Source organism: Elgaria multicarinata, chromosome 2 (assembly GCF_023053635.1).
Source record: "Elgaria multicarinata webbii isolate HBS135686 ecotype San Diego chromosome 2, rElgMul1.1.pri, whole genome shotgun sequence".
Taxonomy (NCBI): domain Eukaryota; kingdom Metazoa; phylum Chordata; class Lepidosauria; order Squamata; family Anguidae; genus Elgaria; species Elgaria multicarinata.
The window spans coordinates 86,232,196-86,253,683 of NC_086172.1; the positions used below are offsets into that span (position 1 = coordinate 86,232,196).

General features: G+C 41.6%; 1 protein-coding gene across 1 annotated transcript in view; it reads left to right on the plus strand.

Annotated features, from left to right (window-relative positions):
- The first annotated feature begins 7,627 nt into the window (after nucleotides 1-7,627).
- The window catches only part of EPS8L2 (EPS8 signaling adaptor L2), a 110,634-nt gene continuing 96,773 nt past the window's right edge, over nucleotides 7,628-21,488 (plus strand). Inside the window, exon 1 of the mRNA XM_063117080.1 lies at nucleotides 7,628-7,930. The gene's annotated coding sequence lies outside the window, so the exon portion shown is untranslated. The remainder of the gene's footprint in view (nucleotides 7,931-21,488) is intronic.

The window sequence follows — 21,488 nt, forward strand, 5'->3', positions numbered from 1 at the left end:
GCAGCCATGCATTTGTCACTTCTGCTTTAGTTTGCATGTCACAACATTAACCCAGGAATGGGATGTTCTTGGGTTGTTTACAAAACTGGATGTAAAGTGGAAGTGATGAGCATGCAGAAGGCAATACACTTGCTCACTCCTGCTGTGTTCTGGTAGTTCATGGGTTAAACAACTCATGATTTGCCAATATGTGCAAACTGGGTCTATGCCTTTCTGCATGTACTATAGAATACTTAATTTTACTGTTGAATAATTTAAATAATTTTGATAACTATGTCTCCCATGTGAAATTGCTGCAGTTTTGGTTTTGCCTTCAAAATGTAAAAGATGTGTATGACGTGAAAACAGAGTCCTATTATTCTAGTTTTGATATAGTTAAGAGCAATTCCAGTGACTTCAAATTGAAGTCCCACATAACCCTTTGGAAGGGTGATTTGCACATTGTTCTTCTTGGAACTGCAGTATTCAATATTTTTTCTTTCATTTTGAAATATTTCACCTTAATTTATAATAATTATTTTGGATTTCCACCACTTAGATTTATATTCTATGAAATAAGAATAATCTTACAATTCTGTTATTTCCCAGGCAGCATCAAATAGTGTTTCAAAGATGAACATATTTTATGTAAGATTTGTTGGTTTTTAAAACTGTGTTTATATTTTTATATCAATATTTTAAAGAATAAACAGACTAAAATATATGCATTTAACTGCAGAAAAAAATGTGTGTGTGGCTATCTTTATGGTTCAACTAAAGTTCCCTACTTCCATGGTTGGAAGTGAATATACTTGGAATTACACCTGCTCATGTTGTGTTAAGTTTTTTTTAGCCGTGTGTGTGTGTGGTTTGCCACAATGTAAGGATCTTAACCATGGGCAAAGGGGGCAAATCTGATGGTGAGATCTGGTAACTCTAAAATAAGGTTATATATCATGTTTGAGATTTGGTCTGTGGATTTTTGGTCCCAAGAGTTCTTTCAGATCTGCTTGCAGATTGCTACACAGGAAAATGGTAACTTCAGTAGGACTATTCCTCCAAATGTTTCCATAAAGTATTGGAACAAGAGCTAGTAAACTTTTGGAAGTCAGGGTTTTATAAGCATTATTACTGAGCACACTTCACTTACAGCATCATGTTTAGAGACAATACATTTGAATTACCTCTAACATTTCAACACAGAGAGTGTTGTTTATCTGAATGAGTACTCAGTCCCAGCCAAAAGCTTGAAACTACTGCTGGCTTGTTTCACCTTTCTAGATACTAAAAGCTGGGAGTGGGGGATGGGAATGGGGGTGGAGGTACAAGCTAGCATGGTGCTCCTCCACTCTTAACGATGAATCACCACGGATTAGTAGTTAATAACGTGTACTGATGCACATTTGTTTGCGTATCTCTAGTGACCCCCCCCCCCCCACACACACCAACATTTTATATAATGAGTATAGAGAGGTTCTTGGCTTCAAAGTTTTTCACAACCTGTTCCTATGCATGTTTACTTGGAAGTGTTTGCCATTAAGATGAATAAGAGCCTAAGTATGCATAGGATTGCTATCTTAATCTATACAAGATCCCCTGAGTGTCCAATATGCAAATAGTATTTCCAATTTTGTCTTTTATTTACGATGAATAAGAGCCTAAGTATGCATAGGACAGCTATCTTAATCCCCTGAGCGTCCAATATGCAAATAGTATTTCCAATTTTGTATTTTATTTATCAATGGCAAATTAACATAATCAATTCATTATAAATCTAAATAGTTTGACTGGTTGCCATATTCTAAATGCAGTAAACAAATACACATGGCCTTGAAGTCAGTGGGGTGCACTTCATGTTCAGGATCCAAGTGTTTTAGTATTAATCATATCTACATCAAGAGGATTTAATTGCCTATGTAAGACTTGTTTCACCCATGGATTTTCCATTACAAATATAATTTCCATGACATGTCTACCCTGTCACATGTTGAATACATACAGACTTCCTCCGCATGTCAGTGTGAAATTGCTCTAACTAATTTATTTCGGCTGAGAAATCTTCCTGTGCTGTGCCTGACCTGCTGAATTTATTTGATGGCATGTATGAGTCTTTTCTTTGTAAACATGAGCATGGATTGTCATGGTGAATTCACAAGCAATAATTGGTAACCATGCTGGGCTTTTTGGAGTGTATAATTAAAAGGCCCTGCCCTTCTGGAACAGGATGAGCAAGTTTTAATGAAAACTACATTAAATATGAAAGGAGCACATATTTTTTCAGAAGCTGAGATCATGATTTGGGTAGTGTTTATGCTTCAAGTAAAAAAGGCCTTTGTTCTGCATGCAACTTGGAGTGACTGCCATCAGCTTTAAAAGTCTGATAGTAGAAAGCACATTCCTCTCCTGGGATTTAGCGCCTTGAGATATTTTGCAGTGATAGGGCTACTCTTTCTTTGCTTGTGAGCTGAACAAAAATAAAAGGAAATGAAATACAAATAAAGCACTGCATTCCTCAAGAACAAGTCAGCAATTTTCTTAGGCACAACACAAAATGTTATTAGTGTTTGGGCAACTTGAGGGAGGACTCTAAGTGCGTTTCTTGTTAAGCTGTGCGTGGGCTTTGTGAAAACCTTATTTACAGAAAATAAGAGCAGCACATCACATACAATTAGTTTCCTATGTGGATATCACTTGCATGTTCAAAACTCAAAGTGCAATGTAATAAGACAAGCTCATGTGTGTCTATTCTGCATTTAGTGAGAATCCTTTGCCATCTATCTTTTTTTTTTAAAAAAATGAGTTGGGCCATTGCACAGTCTTTTTAGTAACAAATGTTTTAAGATGGTGTAAAGGAATCTCTACCACCCAGAAATTTGATTCTAAAATAGGCTGGCACATGCCTGTAAGGGAAGGATTTCTGTCCATTTCGAAAATCGTAATTGACCTTTCATGGTTTCCACTGGATGTTAATACTTATAACAATGTCTGAATTTGTCAAATTGGCGTGTTCAGTACTAGTTTGGGGCTGCCCATATTCTTATAGTGCACTGTGTGAATTGAGTATTTTCTCTAGTCAAGACACCATTTTGAGAATATTCCAATGATTCTCAATAAACCAATGATTCAGTGGCCCAGATTTTTCATGCCACTGAAACTGCTGGAGGAGAAGGCTTAGGGTCCATTTAAAATGTTATAAATATGCACTAGGAACTGCTTTACCATGAGTTACTCCCAGAATGCATTTTCAGAATGTTCAAAGAACCACAGCCATGTGGACTGGGATGGTCACACTGATGGAAAAGTGAAATTTATCCACTTTTTCATCCAAATATTTTTACCTATTCTTTCATTTTTATTGATTCACGATGAAGTTGCATTACAACCTTTATTGGAAAGATAAGTATACTGCTGATAAATCACAATAGTGAAGTAAAGTACTAAATTGAACAAAATAACCGGCATAGTTGTTATAACTGAATAAAGATGACCACTTCTGCCCTACCTTCTCAGGGCAGAATTACTTCTCATCCTGGCAAATGTGTATTTCCAAGCCATGTTTGCAGTTAAAATGTGAATAGGGAGTACCGGTGATAGAAAGTGCTGTTTAACCCTTCCCATGCCTACAGATTCTCCCATGCAACTCCCCACTGAGACTAATGGCTTAAGCCCCCCGCCCCGCCCAATGTCCTTTGCTAATCATGCCTACTCCTGCACTGGAACCCTGTTTCATTTGTAATGTCTAGTTCTACCTTCAGATGCTTACTGAGTTTGTCACTTTAACTCATTCTATGCATGATGGGATTATTAGGATGGGACAAATCATTTGACCATTTAACAATAACCTAATAATCCAGTGATGCACAGAATGGCTGGGTTCACGCAATGCAGGTTGAGTATGGGTTGCCATTGACCCATGGGTTATTGTTGAATTGTGGGTTATGTTGTGCAAACCCAATTGTGCTAACAAACCATACTTTGTTAACGACAAACAACCATGAAGAGAACCCATGGTTTGTTGTTGGGTTGTTGTTGGGTTGTGAACTATGGGTCGTCTTTGGCTCGGTTCACACAACATGACAACCCGCACTCAACCTGTATTCTGGCTTGTCACGTTACGTAAACCAGATTGCTGTATTTGTGAAAGTTTCCATTTTGAAGCAAGTTAAATTTTGTTACTTTTGAAATATCAATGATTAGTCTCACATCTGTTTCAGGCACAGCCTTCTTCCAAAACTTGATAATATTTTTAAGGTGTTAGCAGATTAATCTTGTTAATTCATTCTCTTACATTATTTTTAAGCATTTGGAATGCAAATCCGGCCTTTTATGATCCCAGAAGACAATTGCTTCACAATTCCATCTCAAGCACCCTACCCCAAATATATCTTTGTTGATATCACTGTGTAGGAACATAGGAACTGAAACAGTAATAACCTATCAAGAAGTTCGAGAGGGGTAGCCGTATTAGTCTATTGCACCAAAACCAACGAAGAGTCTTGTGGCACCTTGTGACACACCCGCATTGATCCTTCCTTTATTCTATAAATCAAAAAATCCCAACCAAGGAGTGCCTCTTCAGAAAGCTGGTCACTGATTCTGTGACTCACCAATTCTATTTGGCTCCACAGCAACCAGCCCAGCACTCTCTATTCAACCTTATCTTTCACCGCTGCCACCATTTAACACTGAGCCCTACCTCAGGTTTTCCAAGAATCCAATTCCAGTATATAAAACAGAATAACTTTTATTAAACTATAAGTAAAGTTATGCAGTGTACAAAGCTTATGGTTTCATCAAGTTCAATACTTGTTTATTTCAATACAATTTCAAATGCAACTGTGCCTACTCTACCCCCTAGACCAAACACTCTCCTCCCTCTCACTATTCCCCCAAAATAATTAAACATGTTCCTGCACTTGACTTACACAGACAAACCCCAGACTCTAACTCTCCACATATACATCCCAACTACTTCCTTCCCTAACTCCTCCCTCTAGCTGCTAACTGCCAATACAAATCTTCGTACCACCATCCAATCAGCACTGACCTCACACATTTTACTCATTCTCTCCCCCTCTCAACAGCATTAACCATTTACTATCTGATGTCCACAGCACTACATCTTAAACAGCAATAAACAGTAAAACATTGCAAATACTTACATCATAACATTAGCCACAAACAAAAAAACATCACACACCTTAAACACTAACAAATTTATTCTGCCATAAGCTTATGCCAGAAATAAATGTGTTAATCTTCAAGGCGTCAGAAGACTGTAACAACAATGGGCAGTCACCCACCAGCTTGAATTACCAGTCCTTCCAGATTAGATATATGCTCATTGCATTATTAAGGAAATGCACTTTACTGAGGGAGAAGTATGAAAATATGCTGGCTTGGAACCTGGCAGAAGAGGTGGGTGCATGGAAGTGACATCCCCATTCTCTTCTCCCACCTCAGCAGCTCCCCCAAAACATATTGTGAGAGTCGAGGGACCTTTTTCAAAGGTGTGGGTGTCACAGGGCTGAGGGCTAAGAGGGGGGATTGTTGAACATCAGGGAACGGCATATTCCACGACCAAGAGTTCCCCTTTTGTCCACTCACCCTCTCTTCTTGTTCTGCATCCCTTCCCATGATGGCCTTTATTCCTCCTACGTTACCCTCCCATGCAGCTCCACCCATCATTTCTTATTGCCCCTTATGCCTGGACTTCCTCTGTGCTGTCAACTCTCCCTTCAAATCCCTACTCAAAACTTGCTTGTTCAATTAACACATTGGCTTTAATTTTTTAGTCCTCAAACCCAAACAAAACAAGGCCAAACTATATGCTACTGCTTTTGCTTACCTTCAGCCCATGGTAAATTTGCCTCTCTCATCTCTCCACACCCTCCAGGCCTCATTCATACATATTATTGATGATATGGAAGCCACATCCCTATGGCAAGTTCCCATGCCACTGTGACATGCATCGGAATACTAAAATTGCACAGAGGGAATATATATATATATATATATATATATATATATATATATATATTTGAGAAGCAGTTTACTCGCACTTGCTATATTGGGGTGGACAACTTGTGGCCCTTCAGCTGTTCTGGCTTATAACGCCCATCAGGCCTAGCCAGCATAGCCAATGGTGAGGGATAATGGGAGTTGTAGGCTAAACACCTGGAGGGACACAAGTTGCCTACCCTGCGCTTTATGTTGTTTTTGTGAATCATTTCAGCTCAATGGGTTGTGTTTATTGTGGGAATCAAATTCAGAAAATAATTTTCAGGAACTAGGTGCTGCTTAGCAAAGGAAGACACACCCAACTGGTGATGTAACCAGGCTCCCTCTAACGCTTAAGGCCATTTCCCACTGCTCACTATCATCCATGAGAAACATCATCCCTCCATAATATTACCAACAAAAGGAAAGGGCCATATGTCATGGTAAATCACAGCCTTCACATGAACAAGATCCGTGGCACTTAATGGATCCGTGGCATCTCCATTAAATGTGATCTTAGGTGGCAGATCTAAGAAGGAGCTCTTTCTGCCCCTGGACTAGTGTTGACAATACTGGGTTTAAATGGGCCAAGTGTTTAACTCAGCGAATGGCAACGTTATATGTTCTTGTTCACAAACACTACAGGCTGAGGCAAAACCCCACAGGGCAAGCTGTCATCTGTTTTTCTGGGATGTCTGCTGTGTGAATACTGCTTTTGCTCTCCTGCAGACAAATTGCTGTGTGGCAAAATGCTCACTCATACAACAGTCCTCTGCACACATTTTCATGGAAGTTGTCACATTAATGTAGCTGGACCTATTTCTGACTAAACATGTATAGGCTTGGGCTGTAACTATCTATTTGTGTACATATTGCCTCAAACTCTGAATCCAATCCAAAGCCCATTGAAGTCAAAGGGAGCATTTCCACCCCTTTCATACTAAAGAATACAAATGCACTTAATCTGAGCACCACCCTTTTCCTGCGCTCCCTCTTCCCTTTGCATTATCTCCAAGTTACTGATAAAAAGCAGGATGGCTGCACTATGTGGCAGGCTGATTTGACATCTCAGTCAGTGGCCAAGCTGAAAAATTATTCCGAGTCCCAAGTTCTCCATCTTGCCAAATTTGGGTCATTTTAGGCGCTCTCCCTCTGTACTCTCTGCTAGACTGAGTGATGCCTTTAGCCACATCCTCATATTGGCTGCACATTTCCCACCCTTGCCAGGCCAGGCCCGGGTGGGTGCAGCTTATTCTGGCAGGATAAACACCTCACCAGACAGTTTGAGAGACAGCCGCAAGCTCTCTGAAAGGTGGCTTGTGCTGGACACAAACGTTGACTTGTTTCCCGGATGAGAAGCCAGGTTGGTAATAATTTTCCTTTTCCAATTTATGAGGGGGGAGAGGGGACAAACAGTAGCACAGGCACCTTTTCCTTGCTTCTGGGATCCAGAAAGTCTCTCCGAGGAGAAGGAAAACAAAAACAAAGCCCATTCTGTTGCCTCCACAGGCAGTGGCTTGTTCTGGTTTTGCAGTGTTTCACCAGGTGTCAGCAGAGATACCCAGCTCTGAGGTGTGCAGACTCCTAGGCTGCTGGTTATATACTAACTTGTTGCTTTAGCTCAGCTCCACCTCTCCCTCCTCCTCTTGCTGTGCTAAGAAAGCCCTTCCACCTGCTCTCAGAGAAGCTTGAAAGTCTAAACTGGAAGAAAAGAGGACAAGGAACAAGAAGCAACCGGAGTTGAGCGTGTGGTTCTCTCTCCCCGCCCCAATTCCCTGGGCAGGAGGACAGTGATCATCACTCTAGGAACAGCACTTTGCTGACTACACCATTGGAGGAAGCTAGAAGGGGGCCGAGAATGGCAGAAAACCTGGACTAAGTGGAAGGGAGCCGCAAGTGGGAAAAGATCCACAAGGACCCAGGAATTTCCAGCGGACTCTTCTGAGCAAAGGTGAGTTGTCTCGTTTTATTTTTAATCTCCCTCCCTGCTCCCGAGTTGATGTAAAGCCACAGAAGAACATTTTGCATAGCTCAGGAAGAGTGCGTGTGCGTGCGTGTATTTGGAAAAGGGAGTGCTGCTGCTAAAACACAGCTCTGGCAGTAGTTAAATATAGAAATTAAGGGGAAAGGGCAGAATTTTCTCAGCGTGGCTTGTGTGACATAACGCATCCCTGCTAAAGATCCAGTAGCTTTTCGGGCAAGCGAACACTCTTGGATATAAAAGAAAGCCTGAATATCCCATTTTCAGTCACTCTGTGTCTTTGCAACTATTCCAGTAGGTTCCCCCCTTTTTAAAGGGGAAAAAAAACTGGTAGGATTTTCTTCTGCTTTTCGGCCATGGTTGAAGTTTGGTAAAATGGCCCTCCGACTTACAATCATAGGAGAACTTTTTGTTTTAAATTTAGTGAAATCATATTCTGAATGCAAAGTGAACTCTTGGCAGACTGGTGGTGTATGTATGTGTTTTAATAGAATATACTGGTAAACATTCTTCTGAGGGATGTGGGTCCTGTGAGAGGAAAGCTTTTTGAAAAGTAGCCTGATATTAAGCCCTAAGAACTAATCGGTGCATTGTCAGACAAATGGGGCAGTTGGATATAATTATTCCTTGGCTTTAATTAAGATAATTTGGTGTAATGTTCAACAGCAGGACTGTTCTTCCATGCTGAATAACTGCCTGAAAGTGGAGAGAGACCTGACCTTCCTTTACTCACTTAGAAATTCCAAGCTGCTGTAAACAGTTCCGCTAAAGGGCATTTCTTACTTTATATTTGGTATTCTGGACCCAGTCCCCAAGTGCAAAGTACATGCACGCACTATCATTTATGAATGACACATTTGTATAAATCACGCCTTTTGCATTCATTGCTCATATGTATTTTATAGATGCCACAATTTGTTCTACAGATGGATGTCATTAAAATTTACATTAATTACAGGTGTTTGTGAATTTGTGCCCATTTACAAAACATTAAGTATAAAGGGTCTGTAAGAACTTTACCCCATAATGAAAGTAATTTCTTTAAAAGAGTCAGGCATCACCCACAGCTTTTTGTTAAGTCACAACAAAACAAAAACCTGATCCAACAATACAGTTTAAAGTTGTATATTCAATATCATAACTGAATTTCAGATCCTCTGATCTGAATTAACCTCATAAATACCTGAATTCCCTGTATATCTACCATGAAGCTATAATGTCCACAGACTGCCAAATAAATGAGTGTTCTGCTTATCAAAACTTCAGATTTTTCAAACTGTTCTTATCTGCATAAATTAGATTCTCCTGTCTTAATGTGATCTAGTTCTTTGATTGTCTAGAGGAGAGGATGGTCTATTTAAAAGTCCCAGTTGACAGCTATTTTAGGTTAAAGGGACCTGTTATAAAATACAAGGTTGGAATCTATTATTGTTATGAAAATCCAGTAGGAAATGTCAGAGTAATCTACACTGATAACAATTAAACGAAGCTCAGAGACCCTTTCCATGCTACTGGGAACTGCTTATCCATGGTTTCTTCCCACATTCCTTTGGTAATGTTTGGAAGCCAGAACTGCGCACTTGGGGCCAGGTGTGCACCTTTTCCCCATGATTGCTTCTGGCTCGTCAAACATGACTATGGCAGCTTGAGAAGAAGCTACCTGGAAGCAATTTCCAGAGGGAGAGCAATGTCAGTCTGTAGCAACCAAAACAACAAAGAATCTTGGGGTACCTTAAAGACTAACGTGTTTATTTTGCCATCAACTTTCATGGACAGTTTATCAGATGCATAATATGTTAACTTTAATTTAAAGTTTGAGGTTAACTTGTCACGTATCTAATGAAGTGGGCTTTAGTCCATGAAACCTTAGGCCAGAATAAATTCATTGGTCCTTAAGGTGCCACAGTCTGCTGTTTTTACCAGGAAGCAATTGGGTGTTTCGGAGTGAATGTTGGCACAACTTAATGTGTGTAAAAATCCACCTTCCAACATGGCAAGTTGATAACAAACAACTGGTTTACCAGTTGGTTATATACACAATGTGGAAAAGGACTACCTGGCACATGGTTCGTCTGAATGCATACCCTGAGTCTTGCATCATTCGTATGATTCACTTGTTCACAATTTGTGATTGTCTATAAGCCTAGGAAATGTTTTTACATTGACGGGTGGGGTATAAATTCATAAAATAAATAGGATTCCAGCTAGTAAGAAACAATGTAAGTCATAAGAGAAATTTTAATTGGCTGAGGCTCAGGTTGGGCCTCCATCCCGTGATACCAACATTAGGCATGGAGCCAGCAAGTTCTCAGAATTGTTCCAGTTGCAGGATCAGAGCCTGGGACCTTTGAACAGAGGAAAACATGATCCTGTACATAGGTGTGTGCAGCACATTTCATTTGGGTATGTGCCCAGGTTGTTTTTTTTAAAAAAAGGCGAACATTTATTGAATACTCAATCATAAAGGACATTATTTTTATTCATTTATTTATTAAACACTGTAGACAGTGATGCTGTACTCCCCACAGAGAGGCTTCAAGCAGAGCGATTCCTTGTCATTCCTGCTGTCGAGAGCAATGGTGCTCTCTTGGGGGCAGTTGTTCATTGGTGTGGCAGCAGAGAAGCTGGAGGGCAGCCGGAGGGCCGTTCCCACTGCATTTGGATCCCCCTCTGGATCCCTACTCAATGGCCCCCTGAATTCAGCGCTTATTGCTTGGGACATTAGGGTGTGCATGGGCACATCTGGCACACCCCTTGCACATGCCTATGATCCTGCAATGATGAAAGCCAGAGTGGTCCACCGGACAAAATCTTGGATCCAGACAACATTTATTTATATCTTTCTCACCCTTGGCGTTCATGGAGTTCTTTGACAAATCATAGGTGGTTGTTGTTTTTAACTTCTAGACTTCCTATGCGATGTAAGGTTATTAATTACTTTACCAGGATTTCTGTAAGGCTAAATGAGATATGGACTATAAAATTATTTACATGTGAGAGCTAATATAGGGGGAATGAAGAATGACTAATATTCAGATGGAATGTCCATGTGTCGTGATTCTAGGCCCTACTGCCAAGATGTGAGACAATAAAGAGGACTGCTATGCAATCCCCAAAGCTTTATTCAGTAAATAAGACATCTCTTCACACCTGAAGGGAGTGTGAGTACCAGAAGTACCCTCTAAGCTTAATCAGCCCAACAAAGCAAGGCAGCTGCCTATCAACTAAATGGACAGTTTCCCACCATGCCCGATAGGCTTTTACTGAACCCCTCCTTCAGGGAGAGTCTTCAAGCTGTAACCTCTGGTGAGTGGCTAGCCTCCTCCCACCTCCTTTCAAGTCCGCCCACTTGACCCTTTGGTGGGATCTGTTAGTTCCACTACTCCCCTCCTCCGGCAAAGACTGAGTTCCTGGGGTGGTGGGGAGGAGGATCTCTGAACCTGGGTCTCCTCTTCGATAAGCTCCTGGGAAGATTTCTCTTTGACTCCTGAAGAGTTGGTAGAATTTTCTCCTCCACTTGGGTTGCTTCCAGGTAGAGGGCTTCTAATACTTCTAGTAATTGTTCTTCTACTATAAGCAACACACAATTGCAACTGGCCATTGATACTTCAGAGGTCTGGCAGATTTTGGGGGAGATGTGTGCATTTCACTGTTTTGTCCATGTGATGGGTATGCCATAGCCACAGGGCAGTGTTGTATCTCTGCTTTCCTCATCCCCCATTGGTCTCCCAACATTTTGGCATCCTATTTTATGTTTGTGTGTGTGCGTGAGAAAGAGGGAGGGGGATTGTTTTTGTTATTTCTTACAATTTTTGAAGTGGAGGAATTGTAAAAACATTTTCTTTTAACGTTGTTTTTAAAGTTAGTGACTGCGAGCTTTTTTACATGAGGCATTTACTGTGCGGTCGTCATTCATGGTTGTTTACGGGTTCTTTAGATGACGTTGTGACCGTCCAGTTTTACTTCTGTTTGTAAACAATACTTTCCGTGAGTTGTTTGTTTCTTCCTAGAATAGGGTATTATTTCTAATGGTGGAAGAAAGCACAATTCCTTCATGTGTATTTGTGCTATTCCACTATACCACAGTGTCACCTAGAGGCTATGTTGCAGAAAAGCAGAAAAAGAAAAATTCTTCATGTAGTGGTCAGCTCTCAAATCTGTAACGAAACTGAAAGTAGATGCAGTGGATTAATTGCCTCTTGTAAAAAAAAGTCCTGCAGCACAGGGTACAAGGAACGCAGATAAGCTTATATCCAGTTAAATGTGATGAGGATTTGGGCTGTAAATCCCATCAGTTTTACCTGAGAATGCCCAATCTCTAGCCTCTTGTCAGCTTGATTTTCCTTGTCCTTTGGTTAGCTCTGAAACTGGAAATGCACAGCAAGCACTAGAGAAAGGAGGGGACCCCCCAGAACATCCTCCACCTGCTCCAGGGTCAACTCCTCCCACTGTGAATCATGCATTTTTCCTATCCATACCTGCAGAAAATGGGCTGCTATTCTGCTCATTCCTTAAATAACAGATTCTCTGCAATAAGAAAAAAGACAGAACAAGTGGTGGGAAAACGCACCTTTTTTCCTCCTTAAGGAACCCAAGGTGGTGTACATAATCCTCCTCCTCTCCATTTTATCCTCACAACAACCTTATGAGCTAGGTTTGGTTGTGAGTTTGTGACTGGCCCAAAGTCACTCAGTGGACTACCATGATCGAGTGGGGACTAGAACCTGGATCTCCCGACTCTCAGCCCAACATCCTAGCCATTACACCACGGTGGCTCTCTAGAGGACGACATCATCTGGAACCTCTGTAAAAAGGTGTGAATGATGGCAACTGCACATTAAAAGCCTCATTTGGAAGCACCCCTTTGGGCTCTTTTTCAGGAGCAACCAGTTGCCATGCAAATCATTATTAAGATGTACTTGGAGGCTTAAAAACAAACTCTTCAATAAACCCCAACTGACAGTACTTAGGAACATAGGAAGCTGCTATATTCTGAGTCAGACCATGGGTCCAAGTAGCCCAGTATTGTCAACATGGACTAGAAATGGCTTTCTGGGGTTTTAGATAGGAGTTCTTCCAGCCTTACCTGGCGATGCTGGGGATCGAACCTGGGACCTTCTGCATGCAAAGTGAGTGCTCTACCCACTGAGCTACAGCCCCGTCCCACCCGGAATGTTATGATGATGGATCCATTGCCACACAATTAGCCACCCCACCCATGCTTGTGTATGCGGTTTATATTTATGTTGGAAAACTTGGTCGTGTGTCAGCACTGCAGCTGCCGTGTTTGTGCCCCGAGCTATTTGCACAGATACCGGAACAATAAGCCAAGTTTTGGCAAAGCTGCAGAGCCATTGCCAGCTCTTGCAATCTTATCATTGGGCTCAATGATTTGTTTAAAATGCATGTGGATTTCTGACTTATTCCTAGACAAGTTATTGCCCTTGAAGGCTGGGAGGCAAGCTATGCCCAGAACAAACAGCAAATCAGTTTTATTAATTTCATGAACGACAGCAGGAGTCATGTGATTAACAACTTTAATTCATGCAAGCCACAACATGTGCCATTCTTCCAGTGCGTCCAGCTGTTCTTCTGTTGGAGAAGATTTAATAAACATGAAAGATTGTCAGGGCTCAAAATGGAGGAAGTGAGTTCTGCTGGGCCTAAGCCCCACTTCAGTGCTTGTGTGTGGTTCGAGAAAACTAATTTCAGTGGAGCTTGCAAAGGGATTATATTCTAGTTATGTTGCTGATGACTCAGAAAATCAAAAGGGGGAAATAACACTGTGAGGGGGAAAGATGAGAAGGAAAACATCTTTCCTCAAGCAAGCATAAGTCGGTTCAGATACTTTTGCATTGTGTTTCATGGCTGGTCAAGGATTATAGCCATAATCTCTGGATGCAATGCGCCTGGCCTGCTCCTTTGCCTTTGATAGAGGTTTACATGGATATATCATCTGGAGAAACATATCATGATATGGAGATATCCAGGAATGATCCTGCTAAATATGACCAATTAGCAATTGCTGGTGTTAAACGGGGTGGGTGGGTTAAAATGGGGGGCACAAGCAGGCCGTGTGTTGCCCATCCCAGTGTTAAAGAGTAAGATACTTAAGCTGGTTCTAAAACTGACAACTGTACCAAACTTGAGTCTGGATCTGAAAGGCCATTTTGAAATTGCCCTCAGCATAAGAAGAAGGGAAGACATGCGCAAATGCTTCTGCATATACATGGGCTTTTGCGCACGCCTTGGAATCTCTTTGGAGCTTAGCTGTAGCAGTTTGATCTGCAGTAAGTAACAGGTAAGAACATTTAGCTTCCATGTCATGAAAATCTTCACCTGCTGCTTTTTGACATATCTATGCTCTGTTTATAGCTCAGGAACAGGCCCGGGTGTCCAACTGACAGTCTTAGCCTTCTTGTATATTGTGTATTTTATATTGTTTTATGCTGTACCTTGAGATTTTATTTTTTGTGAACTGCCCAGAGAACTTCGACTATGGGGTGGTATGGCAAAAATAAATAAATAAATAAATAAATAAATAAATAAATAAATAAATGTCATTAAGCAAAGCAAATCAGCACTTGGGGCTTAGCAATTGAGCCAGTCCAAGTCAGGCAATCAAATGGCGAAGCTTGGCATTCATGGGAGAAGCCAAGGTCAAAACCAGATAACTGAGGCAATTGTTGTCGTAGATAGGGAAGGGTCAACTGTAAAGGCAGCCAAGAGGATCAGGGCATTGGGTCCCATAGTGCGCAATCCTGTCTACAGCAAGTTGTTCATCTGGTGAAGAGGAGGAAGTGATACAGGGTGTACTGTAAGCGATTGGCTGAATACAGGTCAGCTGATAGGAGTAGCTCTCGGGGCAGAAAAATTGAACTTCCTTTCTTAAGTGAATCTCCTTGGCTGGGACATGAAGGAGTCTTTTTACTGTACACTGTATGCAGGAACAATTTGGGGACACAGAGGAGCACTAGACAGAACAGAGGTGACTGGTCCAAGTTTCTTGGAAAGATGCACCACAAGAGAAATGAGAAGACCTGTCGGAAGCAGGTTAAAGTGGGGCAATGACTGTGGGGCTTAGTGGTGAACAACAATACGTCCAAGGCATGCTGGGGCAAAGGAGCAGCAAACACCACACAAGCCAGGGCTTGTTGGAACTGAGCACTTTTGAGAGAATGGGAAGGGTGTAGCCACCCAACCCTGCCTTCTTCTGCTCATTGATAGAAGCGAGGTGCATCCTGGCTGGGCCTCTTAGATGAAATGGAGAAAAATATCCTCGTTCTTTTTAGAGCTGTGTAGCGAGGGGAGTTTTTTGCAGGCATGGCTTATCGTGTGCCACAGGCATGAGAAAAGATGCTGCACCAGCAGATGTTTCCTCTTGGGCTCAACCATTGAAAGCACAGGGACCACGTCATTTGGTCCCTCTAGAGCAGAAGTGTAGGACTACAAATCCCATCATCCCCAGCCGCCATGGCTTTAGCCTGGGCTCCAGGGGGTCAGGTTGGGGAAGGGGCCCTTAGGCGTTGCTGCTTGCTGGGCTAGTTTTCATGTTCACCTAAGTTCTCTCTGCAAAGTGGGGAGAGGGAAAGCAGAGCTTCATCGTTGGCCTGGGCTTAGGGAGCAGTGATAACGTGTGGAAAATTCCCCAATCGTTATGTTCCTTTCCACGCAACTTGCACATTGACAGGTCCAGGGAACCGGAAAATCTGGTCGCTTGCAATGCTGCCACAGAAATGACCTAAGGAGACTTTAAGAGGTTTCATTATGAACAAGGTTTCTGCAGAGGCCTTTGGTGCGAAGCTGTTCTCATTTAGGCAATAGAACCCTCTGGTTGTGGAGTGCACACATTCGTCCATGGAAATTCTGTGACAAAAGCATATTTTGTTTGGCATCTTAAATCAGCTATGTGGAGAAGAGGTCTCTCTTGCTGCTGTTATGTTTGCCTTGGTGGTAGATTGAAACGAATCGTGCTTCCTACTGTCCTTTACGCAAGAGAAAGGAGGCGTCCATCTTTGTGCCTCAGATTTGTGGCTGGGGGGGTATGAAGGAAACCACATTTTGGATACAAAAGCATCACTCATGCAAGACATGCCTTTTAAATGGATGTGGGAGTGGTGACCCCATGTACCATGTTTTTCTGGCTAGATCTCACAAAGACTGGATGTATTGACAATGCTCTTGGATAACATGAGCTGGGAATAGCCTATGGAATGTCCACGCCCTTGCCCTAAACCAGGATCTTCTACACCCAAAACATCCCTTGGGCAGAGATTTACCCAGCTTACTCCTCCTCCTACCAGGGAGGAGATTTCCCTAGGCAGCCTGTTAGTTTCCTTACCAAGAATGTTTTTGTTCCATCTGCTCTTTGATTGCCTTTGTATTATTGCCAGTTTAGCGAAGCAAACATCAGGCTCCGTGCTTTAATACAGGGAAAGACAACCTGGTAGCCTCCAGATGTTTTGGACTACAATTTCCACCAGGTCCACTCAGCATGGCCAATGATTGTGGGTTGGTAATGGCACTTCAAGAAGTAATTACATCGGTAAAGCCATGATAATATTATCTTACAGGTGAGCCCTGATCACGTTGTCACAGAGGGCCAGTTCTGCTTCTAGATGCTCCTATATAGAATTTTTGATATGAGGATGCTTTTCTTATACTATAAGGACATGGCTTGTCTCGTGTGTTTTAAATTGCCACATAATACAAGTCAGTGCAACATGCACTTCCTGGTCTTTGTTCCAACAAAACTGTCCTTCTAAAACGTTCCAGTTAAATCTCTTCCTGGCAAAACAACAGGACCTTTACTTGCCTTTTAACAGTGTCAATCATAATTTCTGACAATTAGATTCCATTTCCTCTTTTGGGTTTTGTGGTCTTGATTGGTCGTGAACTGTCAACATGACATAATTATTGGTCTAGGGCTGCCTTCCCCAACCTCATGCTCTGCAGATGTGTTGGACTATAATTCTTATCCTCCCCAGCCAGCATGGATGGGCCAATGCTAGCTGGGACTGATGGGAATTGTAGTCCAGCTCATCTAAAGGGCACCAGGTCTAGAAGGCTGGTCTGGAGATTCTTCTATTAACCTCCTCAATGGTTTTCTTTTCTTTTCTTTTTAAAATTTGTCTTCACCATTCACTCAGGATATTCTTCATTCTTCCTCTGAGAGCCCGCTCATCATCTTTTGAAGTCTACTTCCTTTTTCCTGAAAGCCAACTATTTGGTCTTTTATTGAAATTTGATTCTTATTTTTAATTTCTCCATTGGAGCTCAGGGTAGCATTCATGGGTGTATATTATTACTCCACCTTTTCCTCTTAATAACCCTGTGAGGTAGGCTAGCTTCAGACAGTGACTTGCCCATGGTCAGCTAATCCTTTTAGACTTTCCTGGGACATATGGCTATAGGGCAGGAGTGTGCAACCTCTGGCCCTCCAGATGTTTTGGCCTATAACTCCCATAATTCCTCACCTTTGTCTATGGTTGATGGGAGTTGTAGGCCAAAACTTCTGAAGGGCCACACAAGTTGCCCACCCCACTCCAGAATCTGTCATGATGTACTCCTACACTTCAGAATTTATCATGACACCATTGTTGATACTATGAGAAAAAGGAAAGGCTGCATACTTCAGAGTGCTACATCCTTCACACTAAATCACACAGATTGAGATTTGTCAGTGTTCCTCCTCTGACCTGGGCCCCCTGAGTGACTCCTTATGGATCTCTGCCTCCTTAACAGTCCCACCTTCCTTCTTTTTACCTTCCCTTTACCAGTAACATGGAGTTTAGTCTGTAGACGTGGGGTGAGTGACACTTTAGACAGTTTAAGTTAAACACAACAATTTACTAGTAAACTAAAACAGCTTACAATAAATGTATTTAGTCAATAGAACTGAGAGATAGAAAGGCATTAACAGAAAATAAAGGCTGCAGAAATGCAAGTTCTTTTACCCTAAGCTTCAGCTAGACTTCTTTAAGCTGCATCTTTCTGCTCCTTCCTTATGCTCTGGTCATCCCTGGCTCTGGTCTGGCTGATTCTTTCACTCTTTTATACCCTCTTCCCCAAAAACAGACAGTACTGTTCCTGCTTTGAAGAAATGAATCTTAACTGGAGAAATGAAAGTACTACTCTCAGGGATACCAACCCTCCCCCCCAACAACCTTTTTACTTTGCCTATATAGGCCTCAAATCTTAACAAGATTAAAAGAGAAAACTGTTTGGTGGTACCATCCCCACCCCTACCCCGCTCATCTTACTATAAAAATCTTCTGTCCGTGTTGTTTTAAACATTAATTCTAATTCCATCTCCTGTGCTTCTGTCAAAAGCACCTGATGCCATCAAAAGTACTATGCCCCTCTCTCTGCATCACGTAGCCATCTCTCCCAAATCAGTTTTCTTGATGTGTGTGTATTTTTTATTTATTTTTGTAGTCACCTCACATCTGCCATTCTCACCCCAACCATCCTGTAATAGTTTGCAGAGATTAACAGAACAGCAGTGGAGCTACTTCTCCTTTGGTCCATGCAGTTTCTAAAGATGCTTGGAATGAGAATAGGCAAAGATGCAACTAGCTAGAAATTTAGCGCATGCCATTTAGCTATGGGATATCTAAGCCAAGACAATTAATGTGGGTTGAGGGTTTTTAATGGAATTGTTTTATATGTGATTGTAAAACGCCACGATACCAGAAATGGTGAGGTGGCGCTATAAAAATGCTTTAAATAAATAAATAAATAAAATAAATAGTTGACGCCATGTTAGCCTGAGCCCTATTAAGCTAGATGTTGCAGGGTAGGCATGGGAAGTTGCAGCTAAGAGTTGGGAGAGGTTCTGGCTGTTAAGGTGTGCAAGTGTATCATACTAGGTATTCATCTTTCCAGATGATTTGAATTATAGATTGCATGCACTATTGCAGCCAAGGCATGGTACAGCTCAACTAAGAAAACCGGAATGGCTTGTGTCTTGTGCTCTCAAAATCCATGTTCTGTGTCTGTTTGTGGCGGCAGTTGACACAGTCTTCTCAAACTAGCAGGTTGCCCAGAAGCTGGGTGGGGCTATCTAAAAACAAATCAGCCAAGCAGCTTGTTCCTCTCTTTCTGACAGTTTGGAATGGGCCCTTTGTAGAAACACAAACCTGGTGTGCCCAAATGAAGGAGAACAGCTGAGAGCACAAGAAAAGGTGAGGAAAGGAGACACTGACCTGGTTTGCATGGTAGGTTGCAGCTCCTGGAGAACCAGGTAGGTCATCTAAGCGCCGATGCTGCAGCTTCTCATTACATTCAAACTCAGCAAGGGTGGCTTGTTGGGGTGGTCAAAATCCACCCAGAACCCATGGACCATTTTAGGGTTGTAGGTGGCTTGTCAACCAACCCAATAACCCACCCTCACAGGGTTCACATGTAATGATAAGCTACTCCACACCCTCACCATGCCCCAAATATTCAAAATGGCAGCCATGGCTGCAACAAGAAGCCCTGCAGGGAAATTCAGCAAGGTGGTTTCTTGTTATGTGCGATCCTGATCATTAAAAGTCTCTTTAAGACCTCCTCTGGGCTCAATGGCTTTGACCAGCCTTCCTCAAACTTGTGCCCTACAGATGTGGTGAACTAGGGTGACCATATGACCGGATTTGCCCGGATTTGTCCGGGTTTTTGATGGCAAATCCAGGAGGGGGAGGGGAAATCCGGATTATTATTTTTTCCGCAAAGAGCAGCTCTAATGGGAATTAACAAAAATGCTTATAACTGTCATTTTTTAAGATAAAGACATGAAACTTGGCACAATGGTAGCTCTTAGGAAGGGCATTCGTCATACCAAATTTGAAACAAATCCGTTCATCCATTGATTTTTTAGGAATTTTTTTAAAATTGAGGTTTTAAAATTATTATTTTTAAAATTGTCATTTTTAAAGATAAACTAGATGTGCTTAGAATTGTGCTGTAGAACCTGGTCACCAGCAACGCATGGCTTAAGATGGGCTGCAGTACCCATTGGTCCAGCATATTGTGCCTATCCCAGATACTAGGGATACTGGGAGCTGTAGGACTTTTATTCTGTCTAAACATGCATAGAGTTGTGCCTTGAGTGCCTTTCTCAATTTTATATAGCCTGTCCTGAAATGTGAATATATGTTGTCTGTCTGTTTGTTTTTAAATGTGGCTTTGCAGTTGCCTGAGTGAAAGGAATGTTGGGGAGTCTAAATAAAAGAGATTACCAACTGGAGAAAGACTAATTTAAAAGAGAAGCTGGAGAACCACAAGTGAGATGATCAGTTAAAGCAGGCAGGCAGTTTCCTACCAAAAAAAAGGACACATACACAAATTACATAACCACTCTATAATAATATATGATATGAAATAAATGAATGGAAATCTGCATGTGCTTTTCATTCTCTGTTAGCTGCTATAAACCCATTCCTAGATTATAGAATGAAAGATCTGTAAAATCTTGCTGAAAGTTGGGGTAGTTTGTTGTTTTTTTAAAATAAATCCGTAATATAGCCTAGTTCCTAACCTTTTGTTCTGTTCCCAGAAGGAACTTCTATTCCAGGAAGCAGAGTTTGCGCTCACACAAGGGGTCCGTCCACGAGCAGAAGGACCCCTTCCATGAGTGCAACTATCCTTCCAGGAACGGAAGCAAAAGGTTAGGATTCAAGCCAATAATCGTAAGGCGAGCGGTGATACCCAGGAAACCTGGATTCTGGCTAAGAAATCTACTAAGCAACTGTTGATTCTTCTAACCTTCAGATTTCTGAAATCTGACATCTCTGCTTTCTTAACCTACATTGGCACTATTGGGGACGCACACTCTCTGTCTCTGGGATTGGGAAAGCAGGAAATCTCCGCACAAAGCCATTTTTCTCCTTTCAGGAGAAAGGAGAAAATTGCCACCAAATATTATGGGTGGGGAAGCAAGGAAGGGAGGTCGGACTAGCTATACAACTACACCCTTTTGTACATTTTTGCAGTGATTAAAAGCTTTTGTGGCTGCCCTGGGTGGGTTATTCCAGCCTGACTGCGTGCTTAGTTTAAAAAGGGATTTCTTCCCAGGCTGCTCCCTTCCTTCACATGAGTTCCTGGAGCTTTGTCTGGAACTAGCTCAGAACCCGCTGTTGTTATTATGGCTTTTAAAGGATGTTTTTGATGTTTTACTTCTGTTTGTATTTGATTGTGGTTTTTATGTTCTGAATTTTTTGTTTTGTTTTTTTGGTAAATTGCCTTAGTCTGTTTCAGAAAGTCCATATAGAAATACAATAAATCATAAATAAATATTGTTGATTTATTTACAAGTTTTATATACTGCTGTACATCCACTTAAAATATCTGAGTGGTGAACAATAAAAAAGGAATGATGATGATGATGATAAAAAATAATATTGAAATACAGAATTAAACCCATTAAAAACACATTGGTGCCAATAAAACTGTGGCTGGTTAGCCAGGAAATTCTTGTTTAAATAAAAACGTCTTCAGCAGGCGCCAAAACCAAAACAACATTGGTGACTGCTTGACATCAACAGGC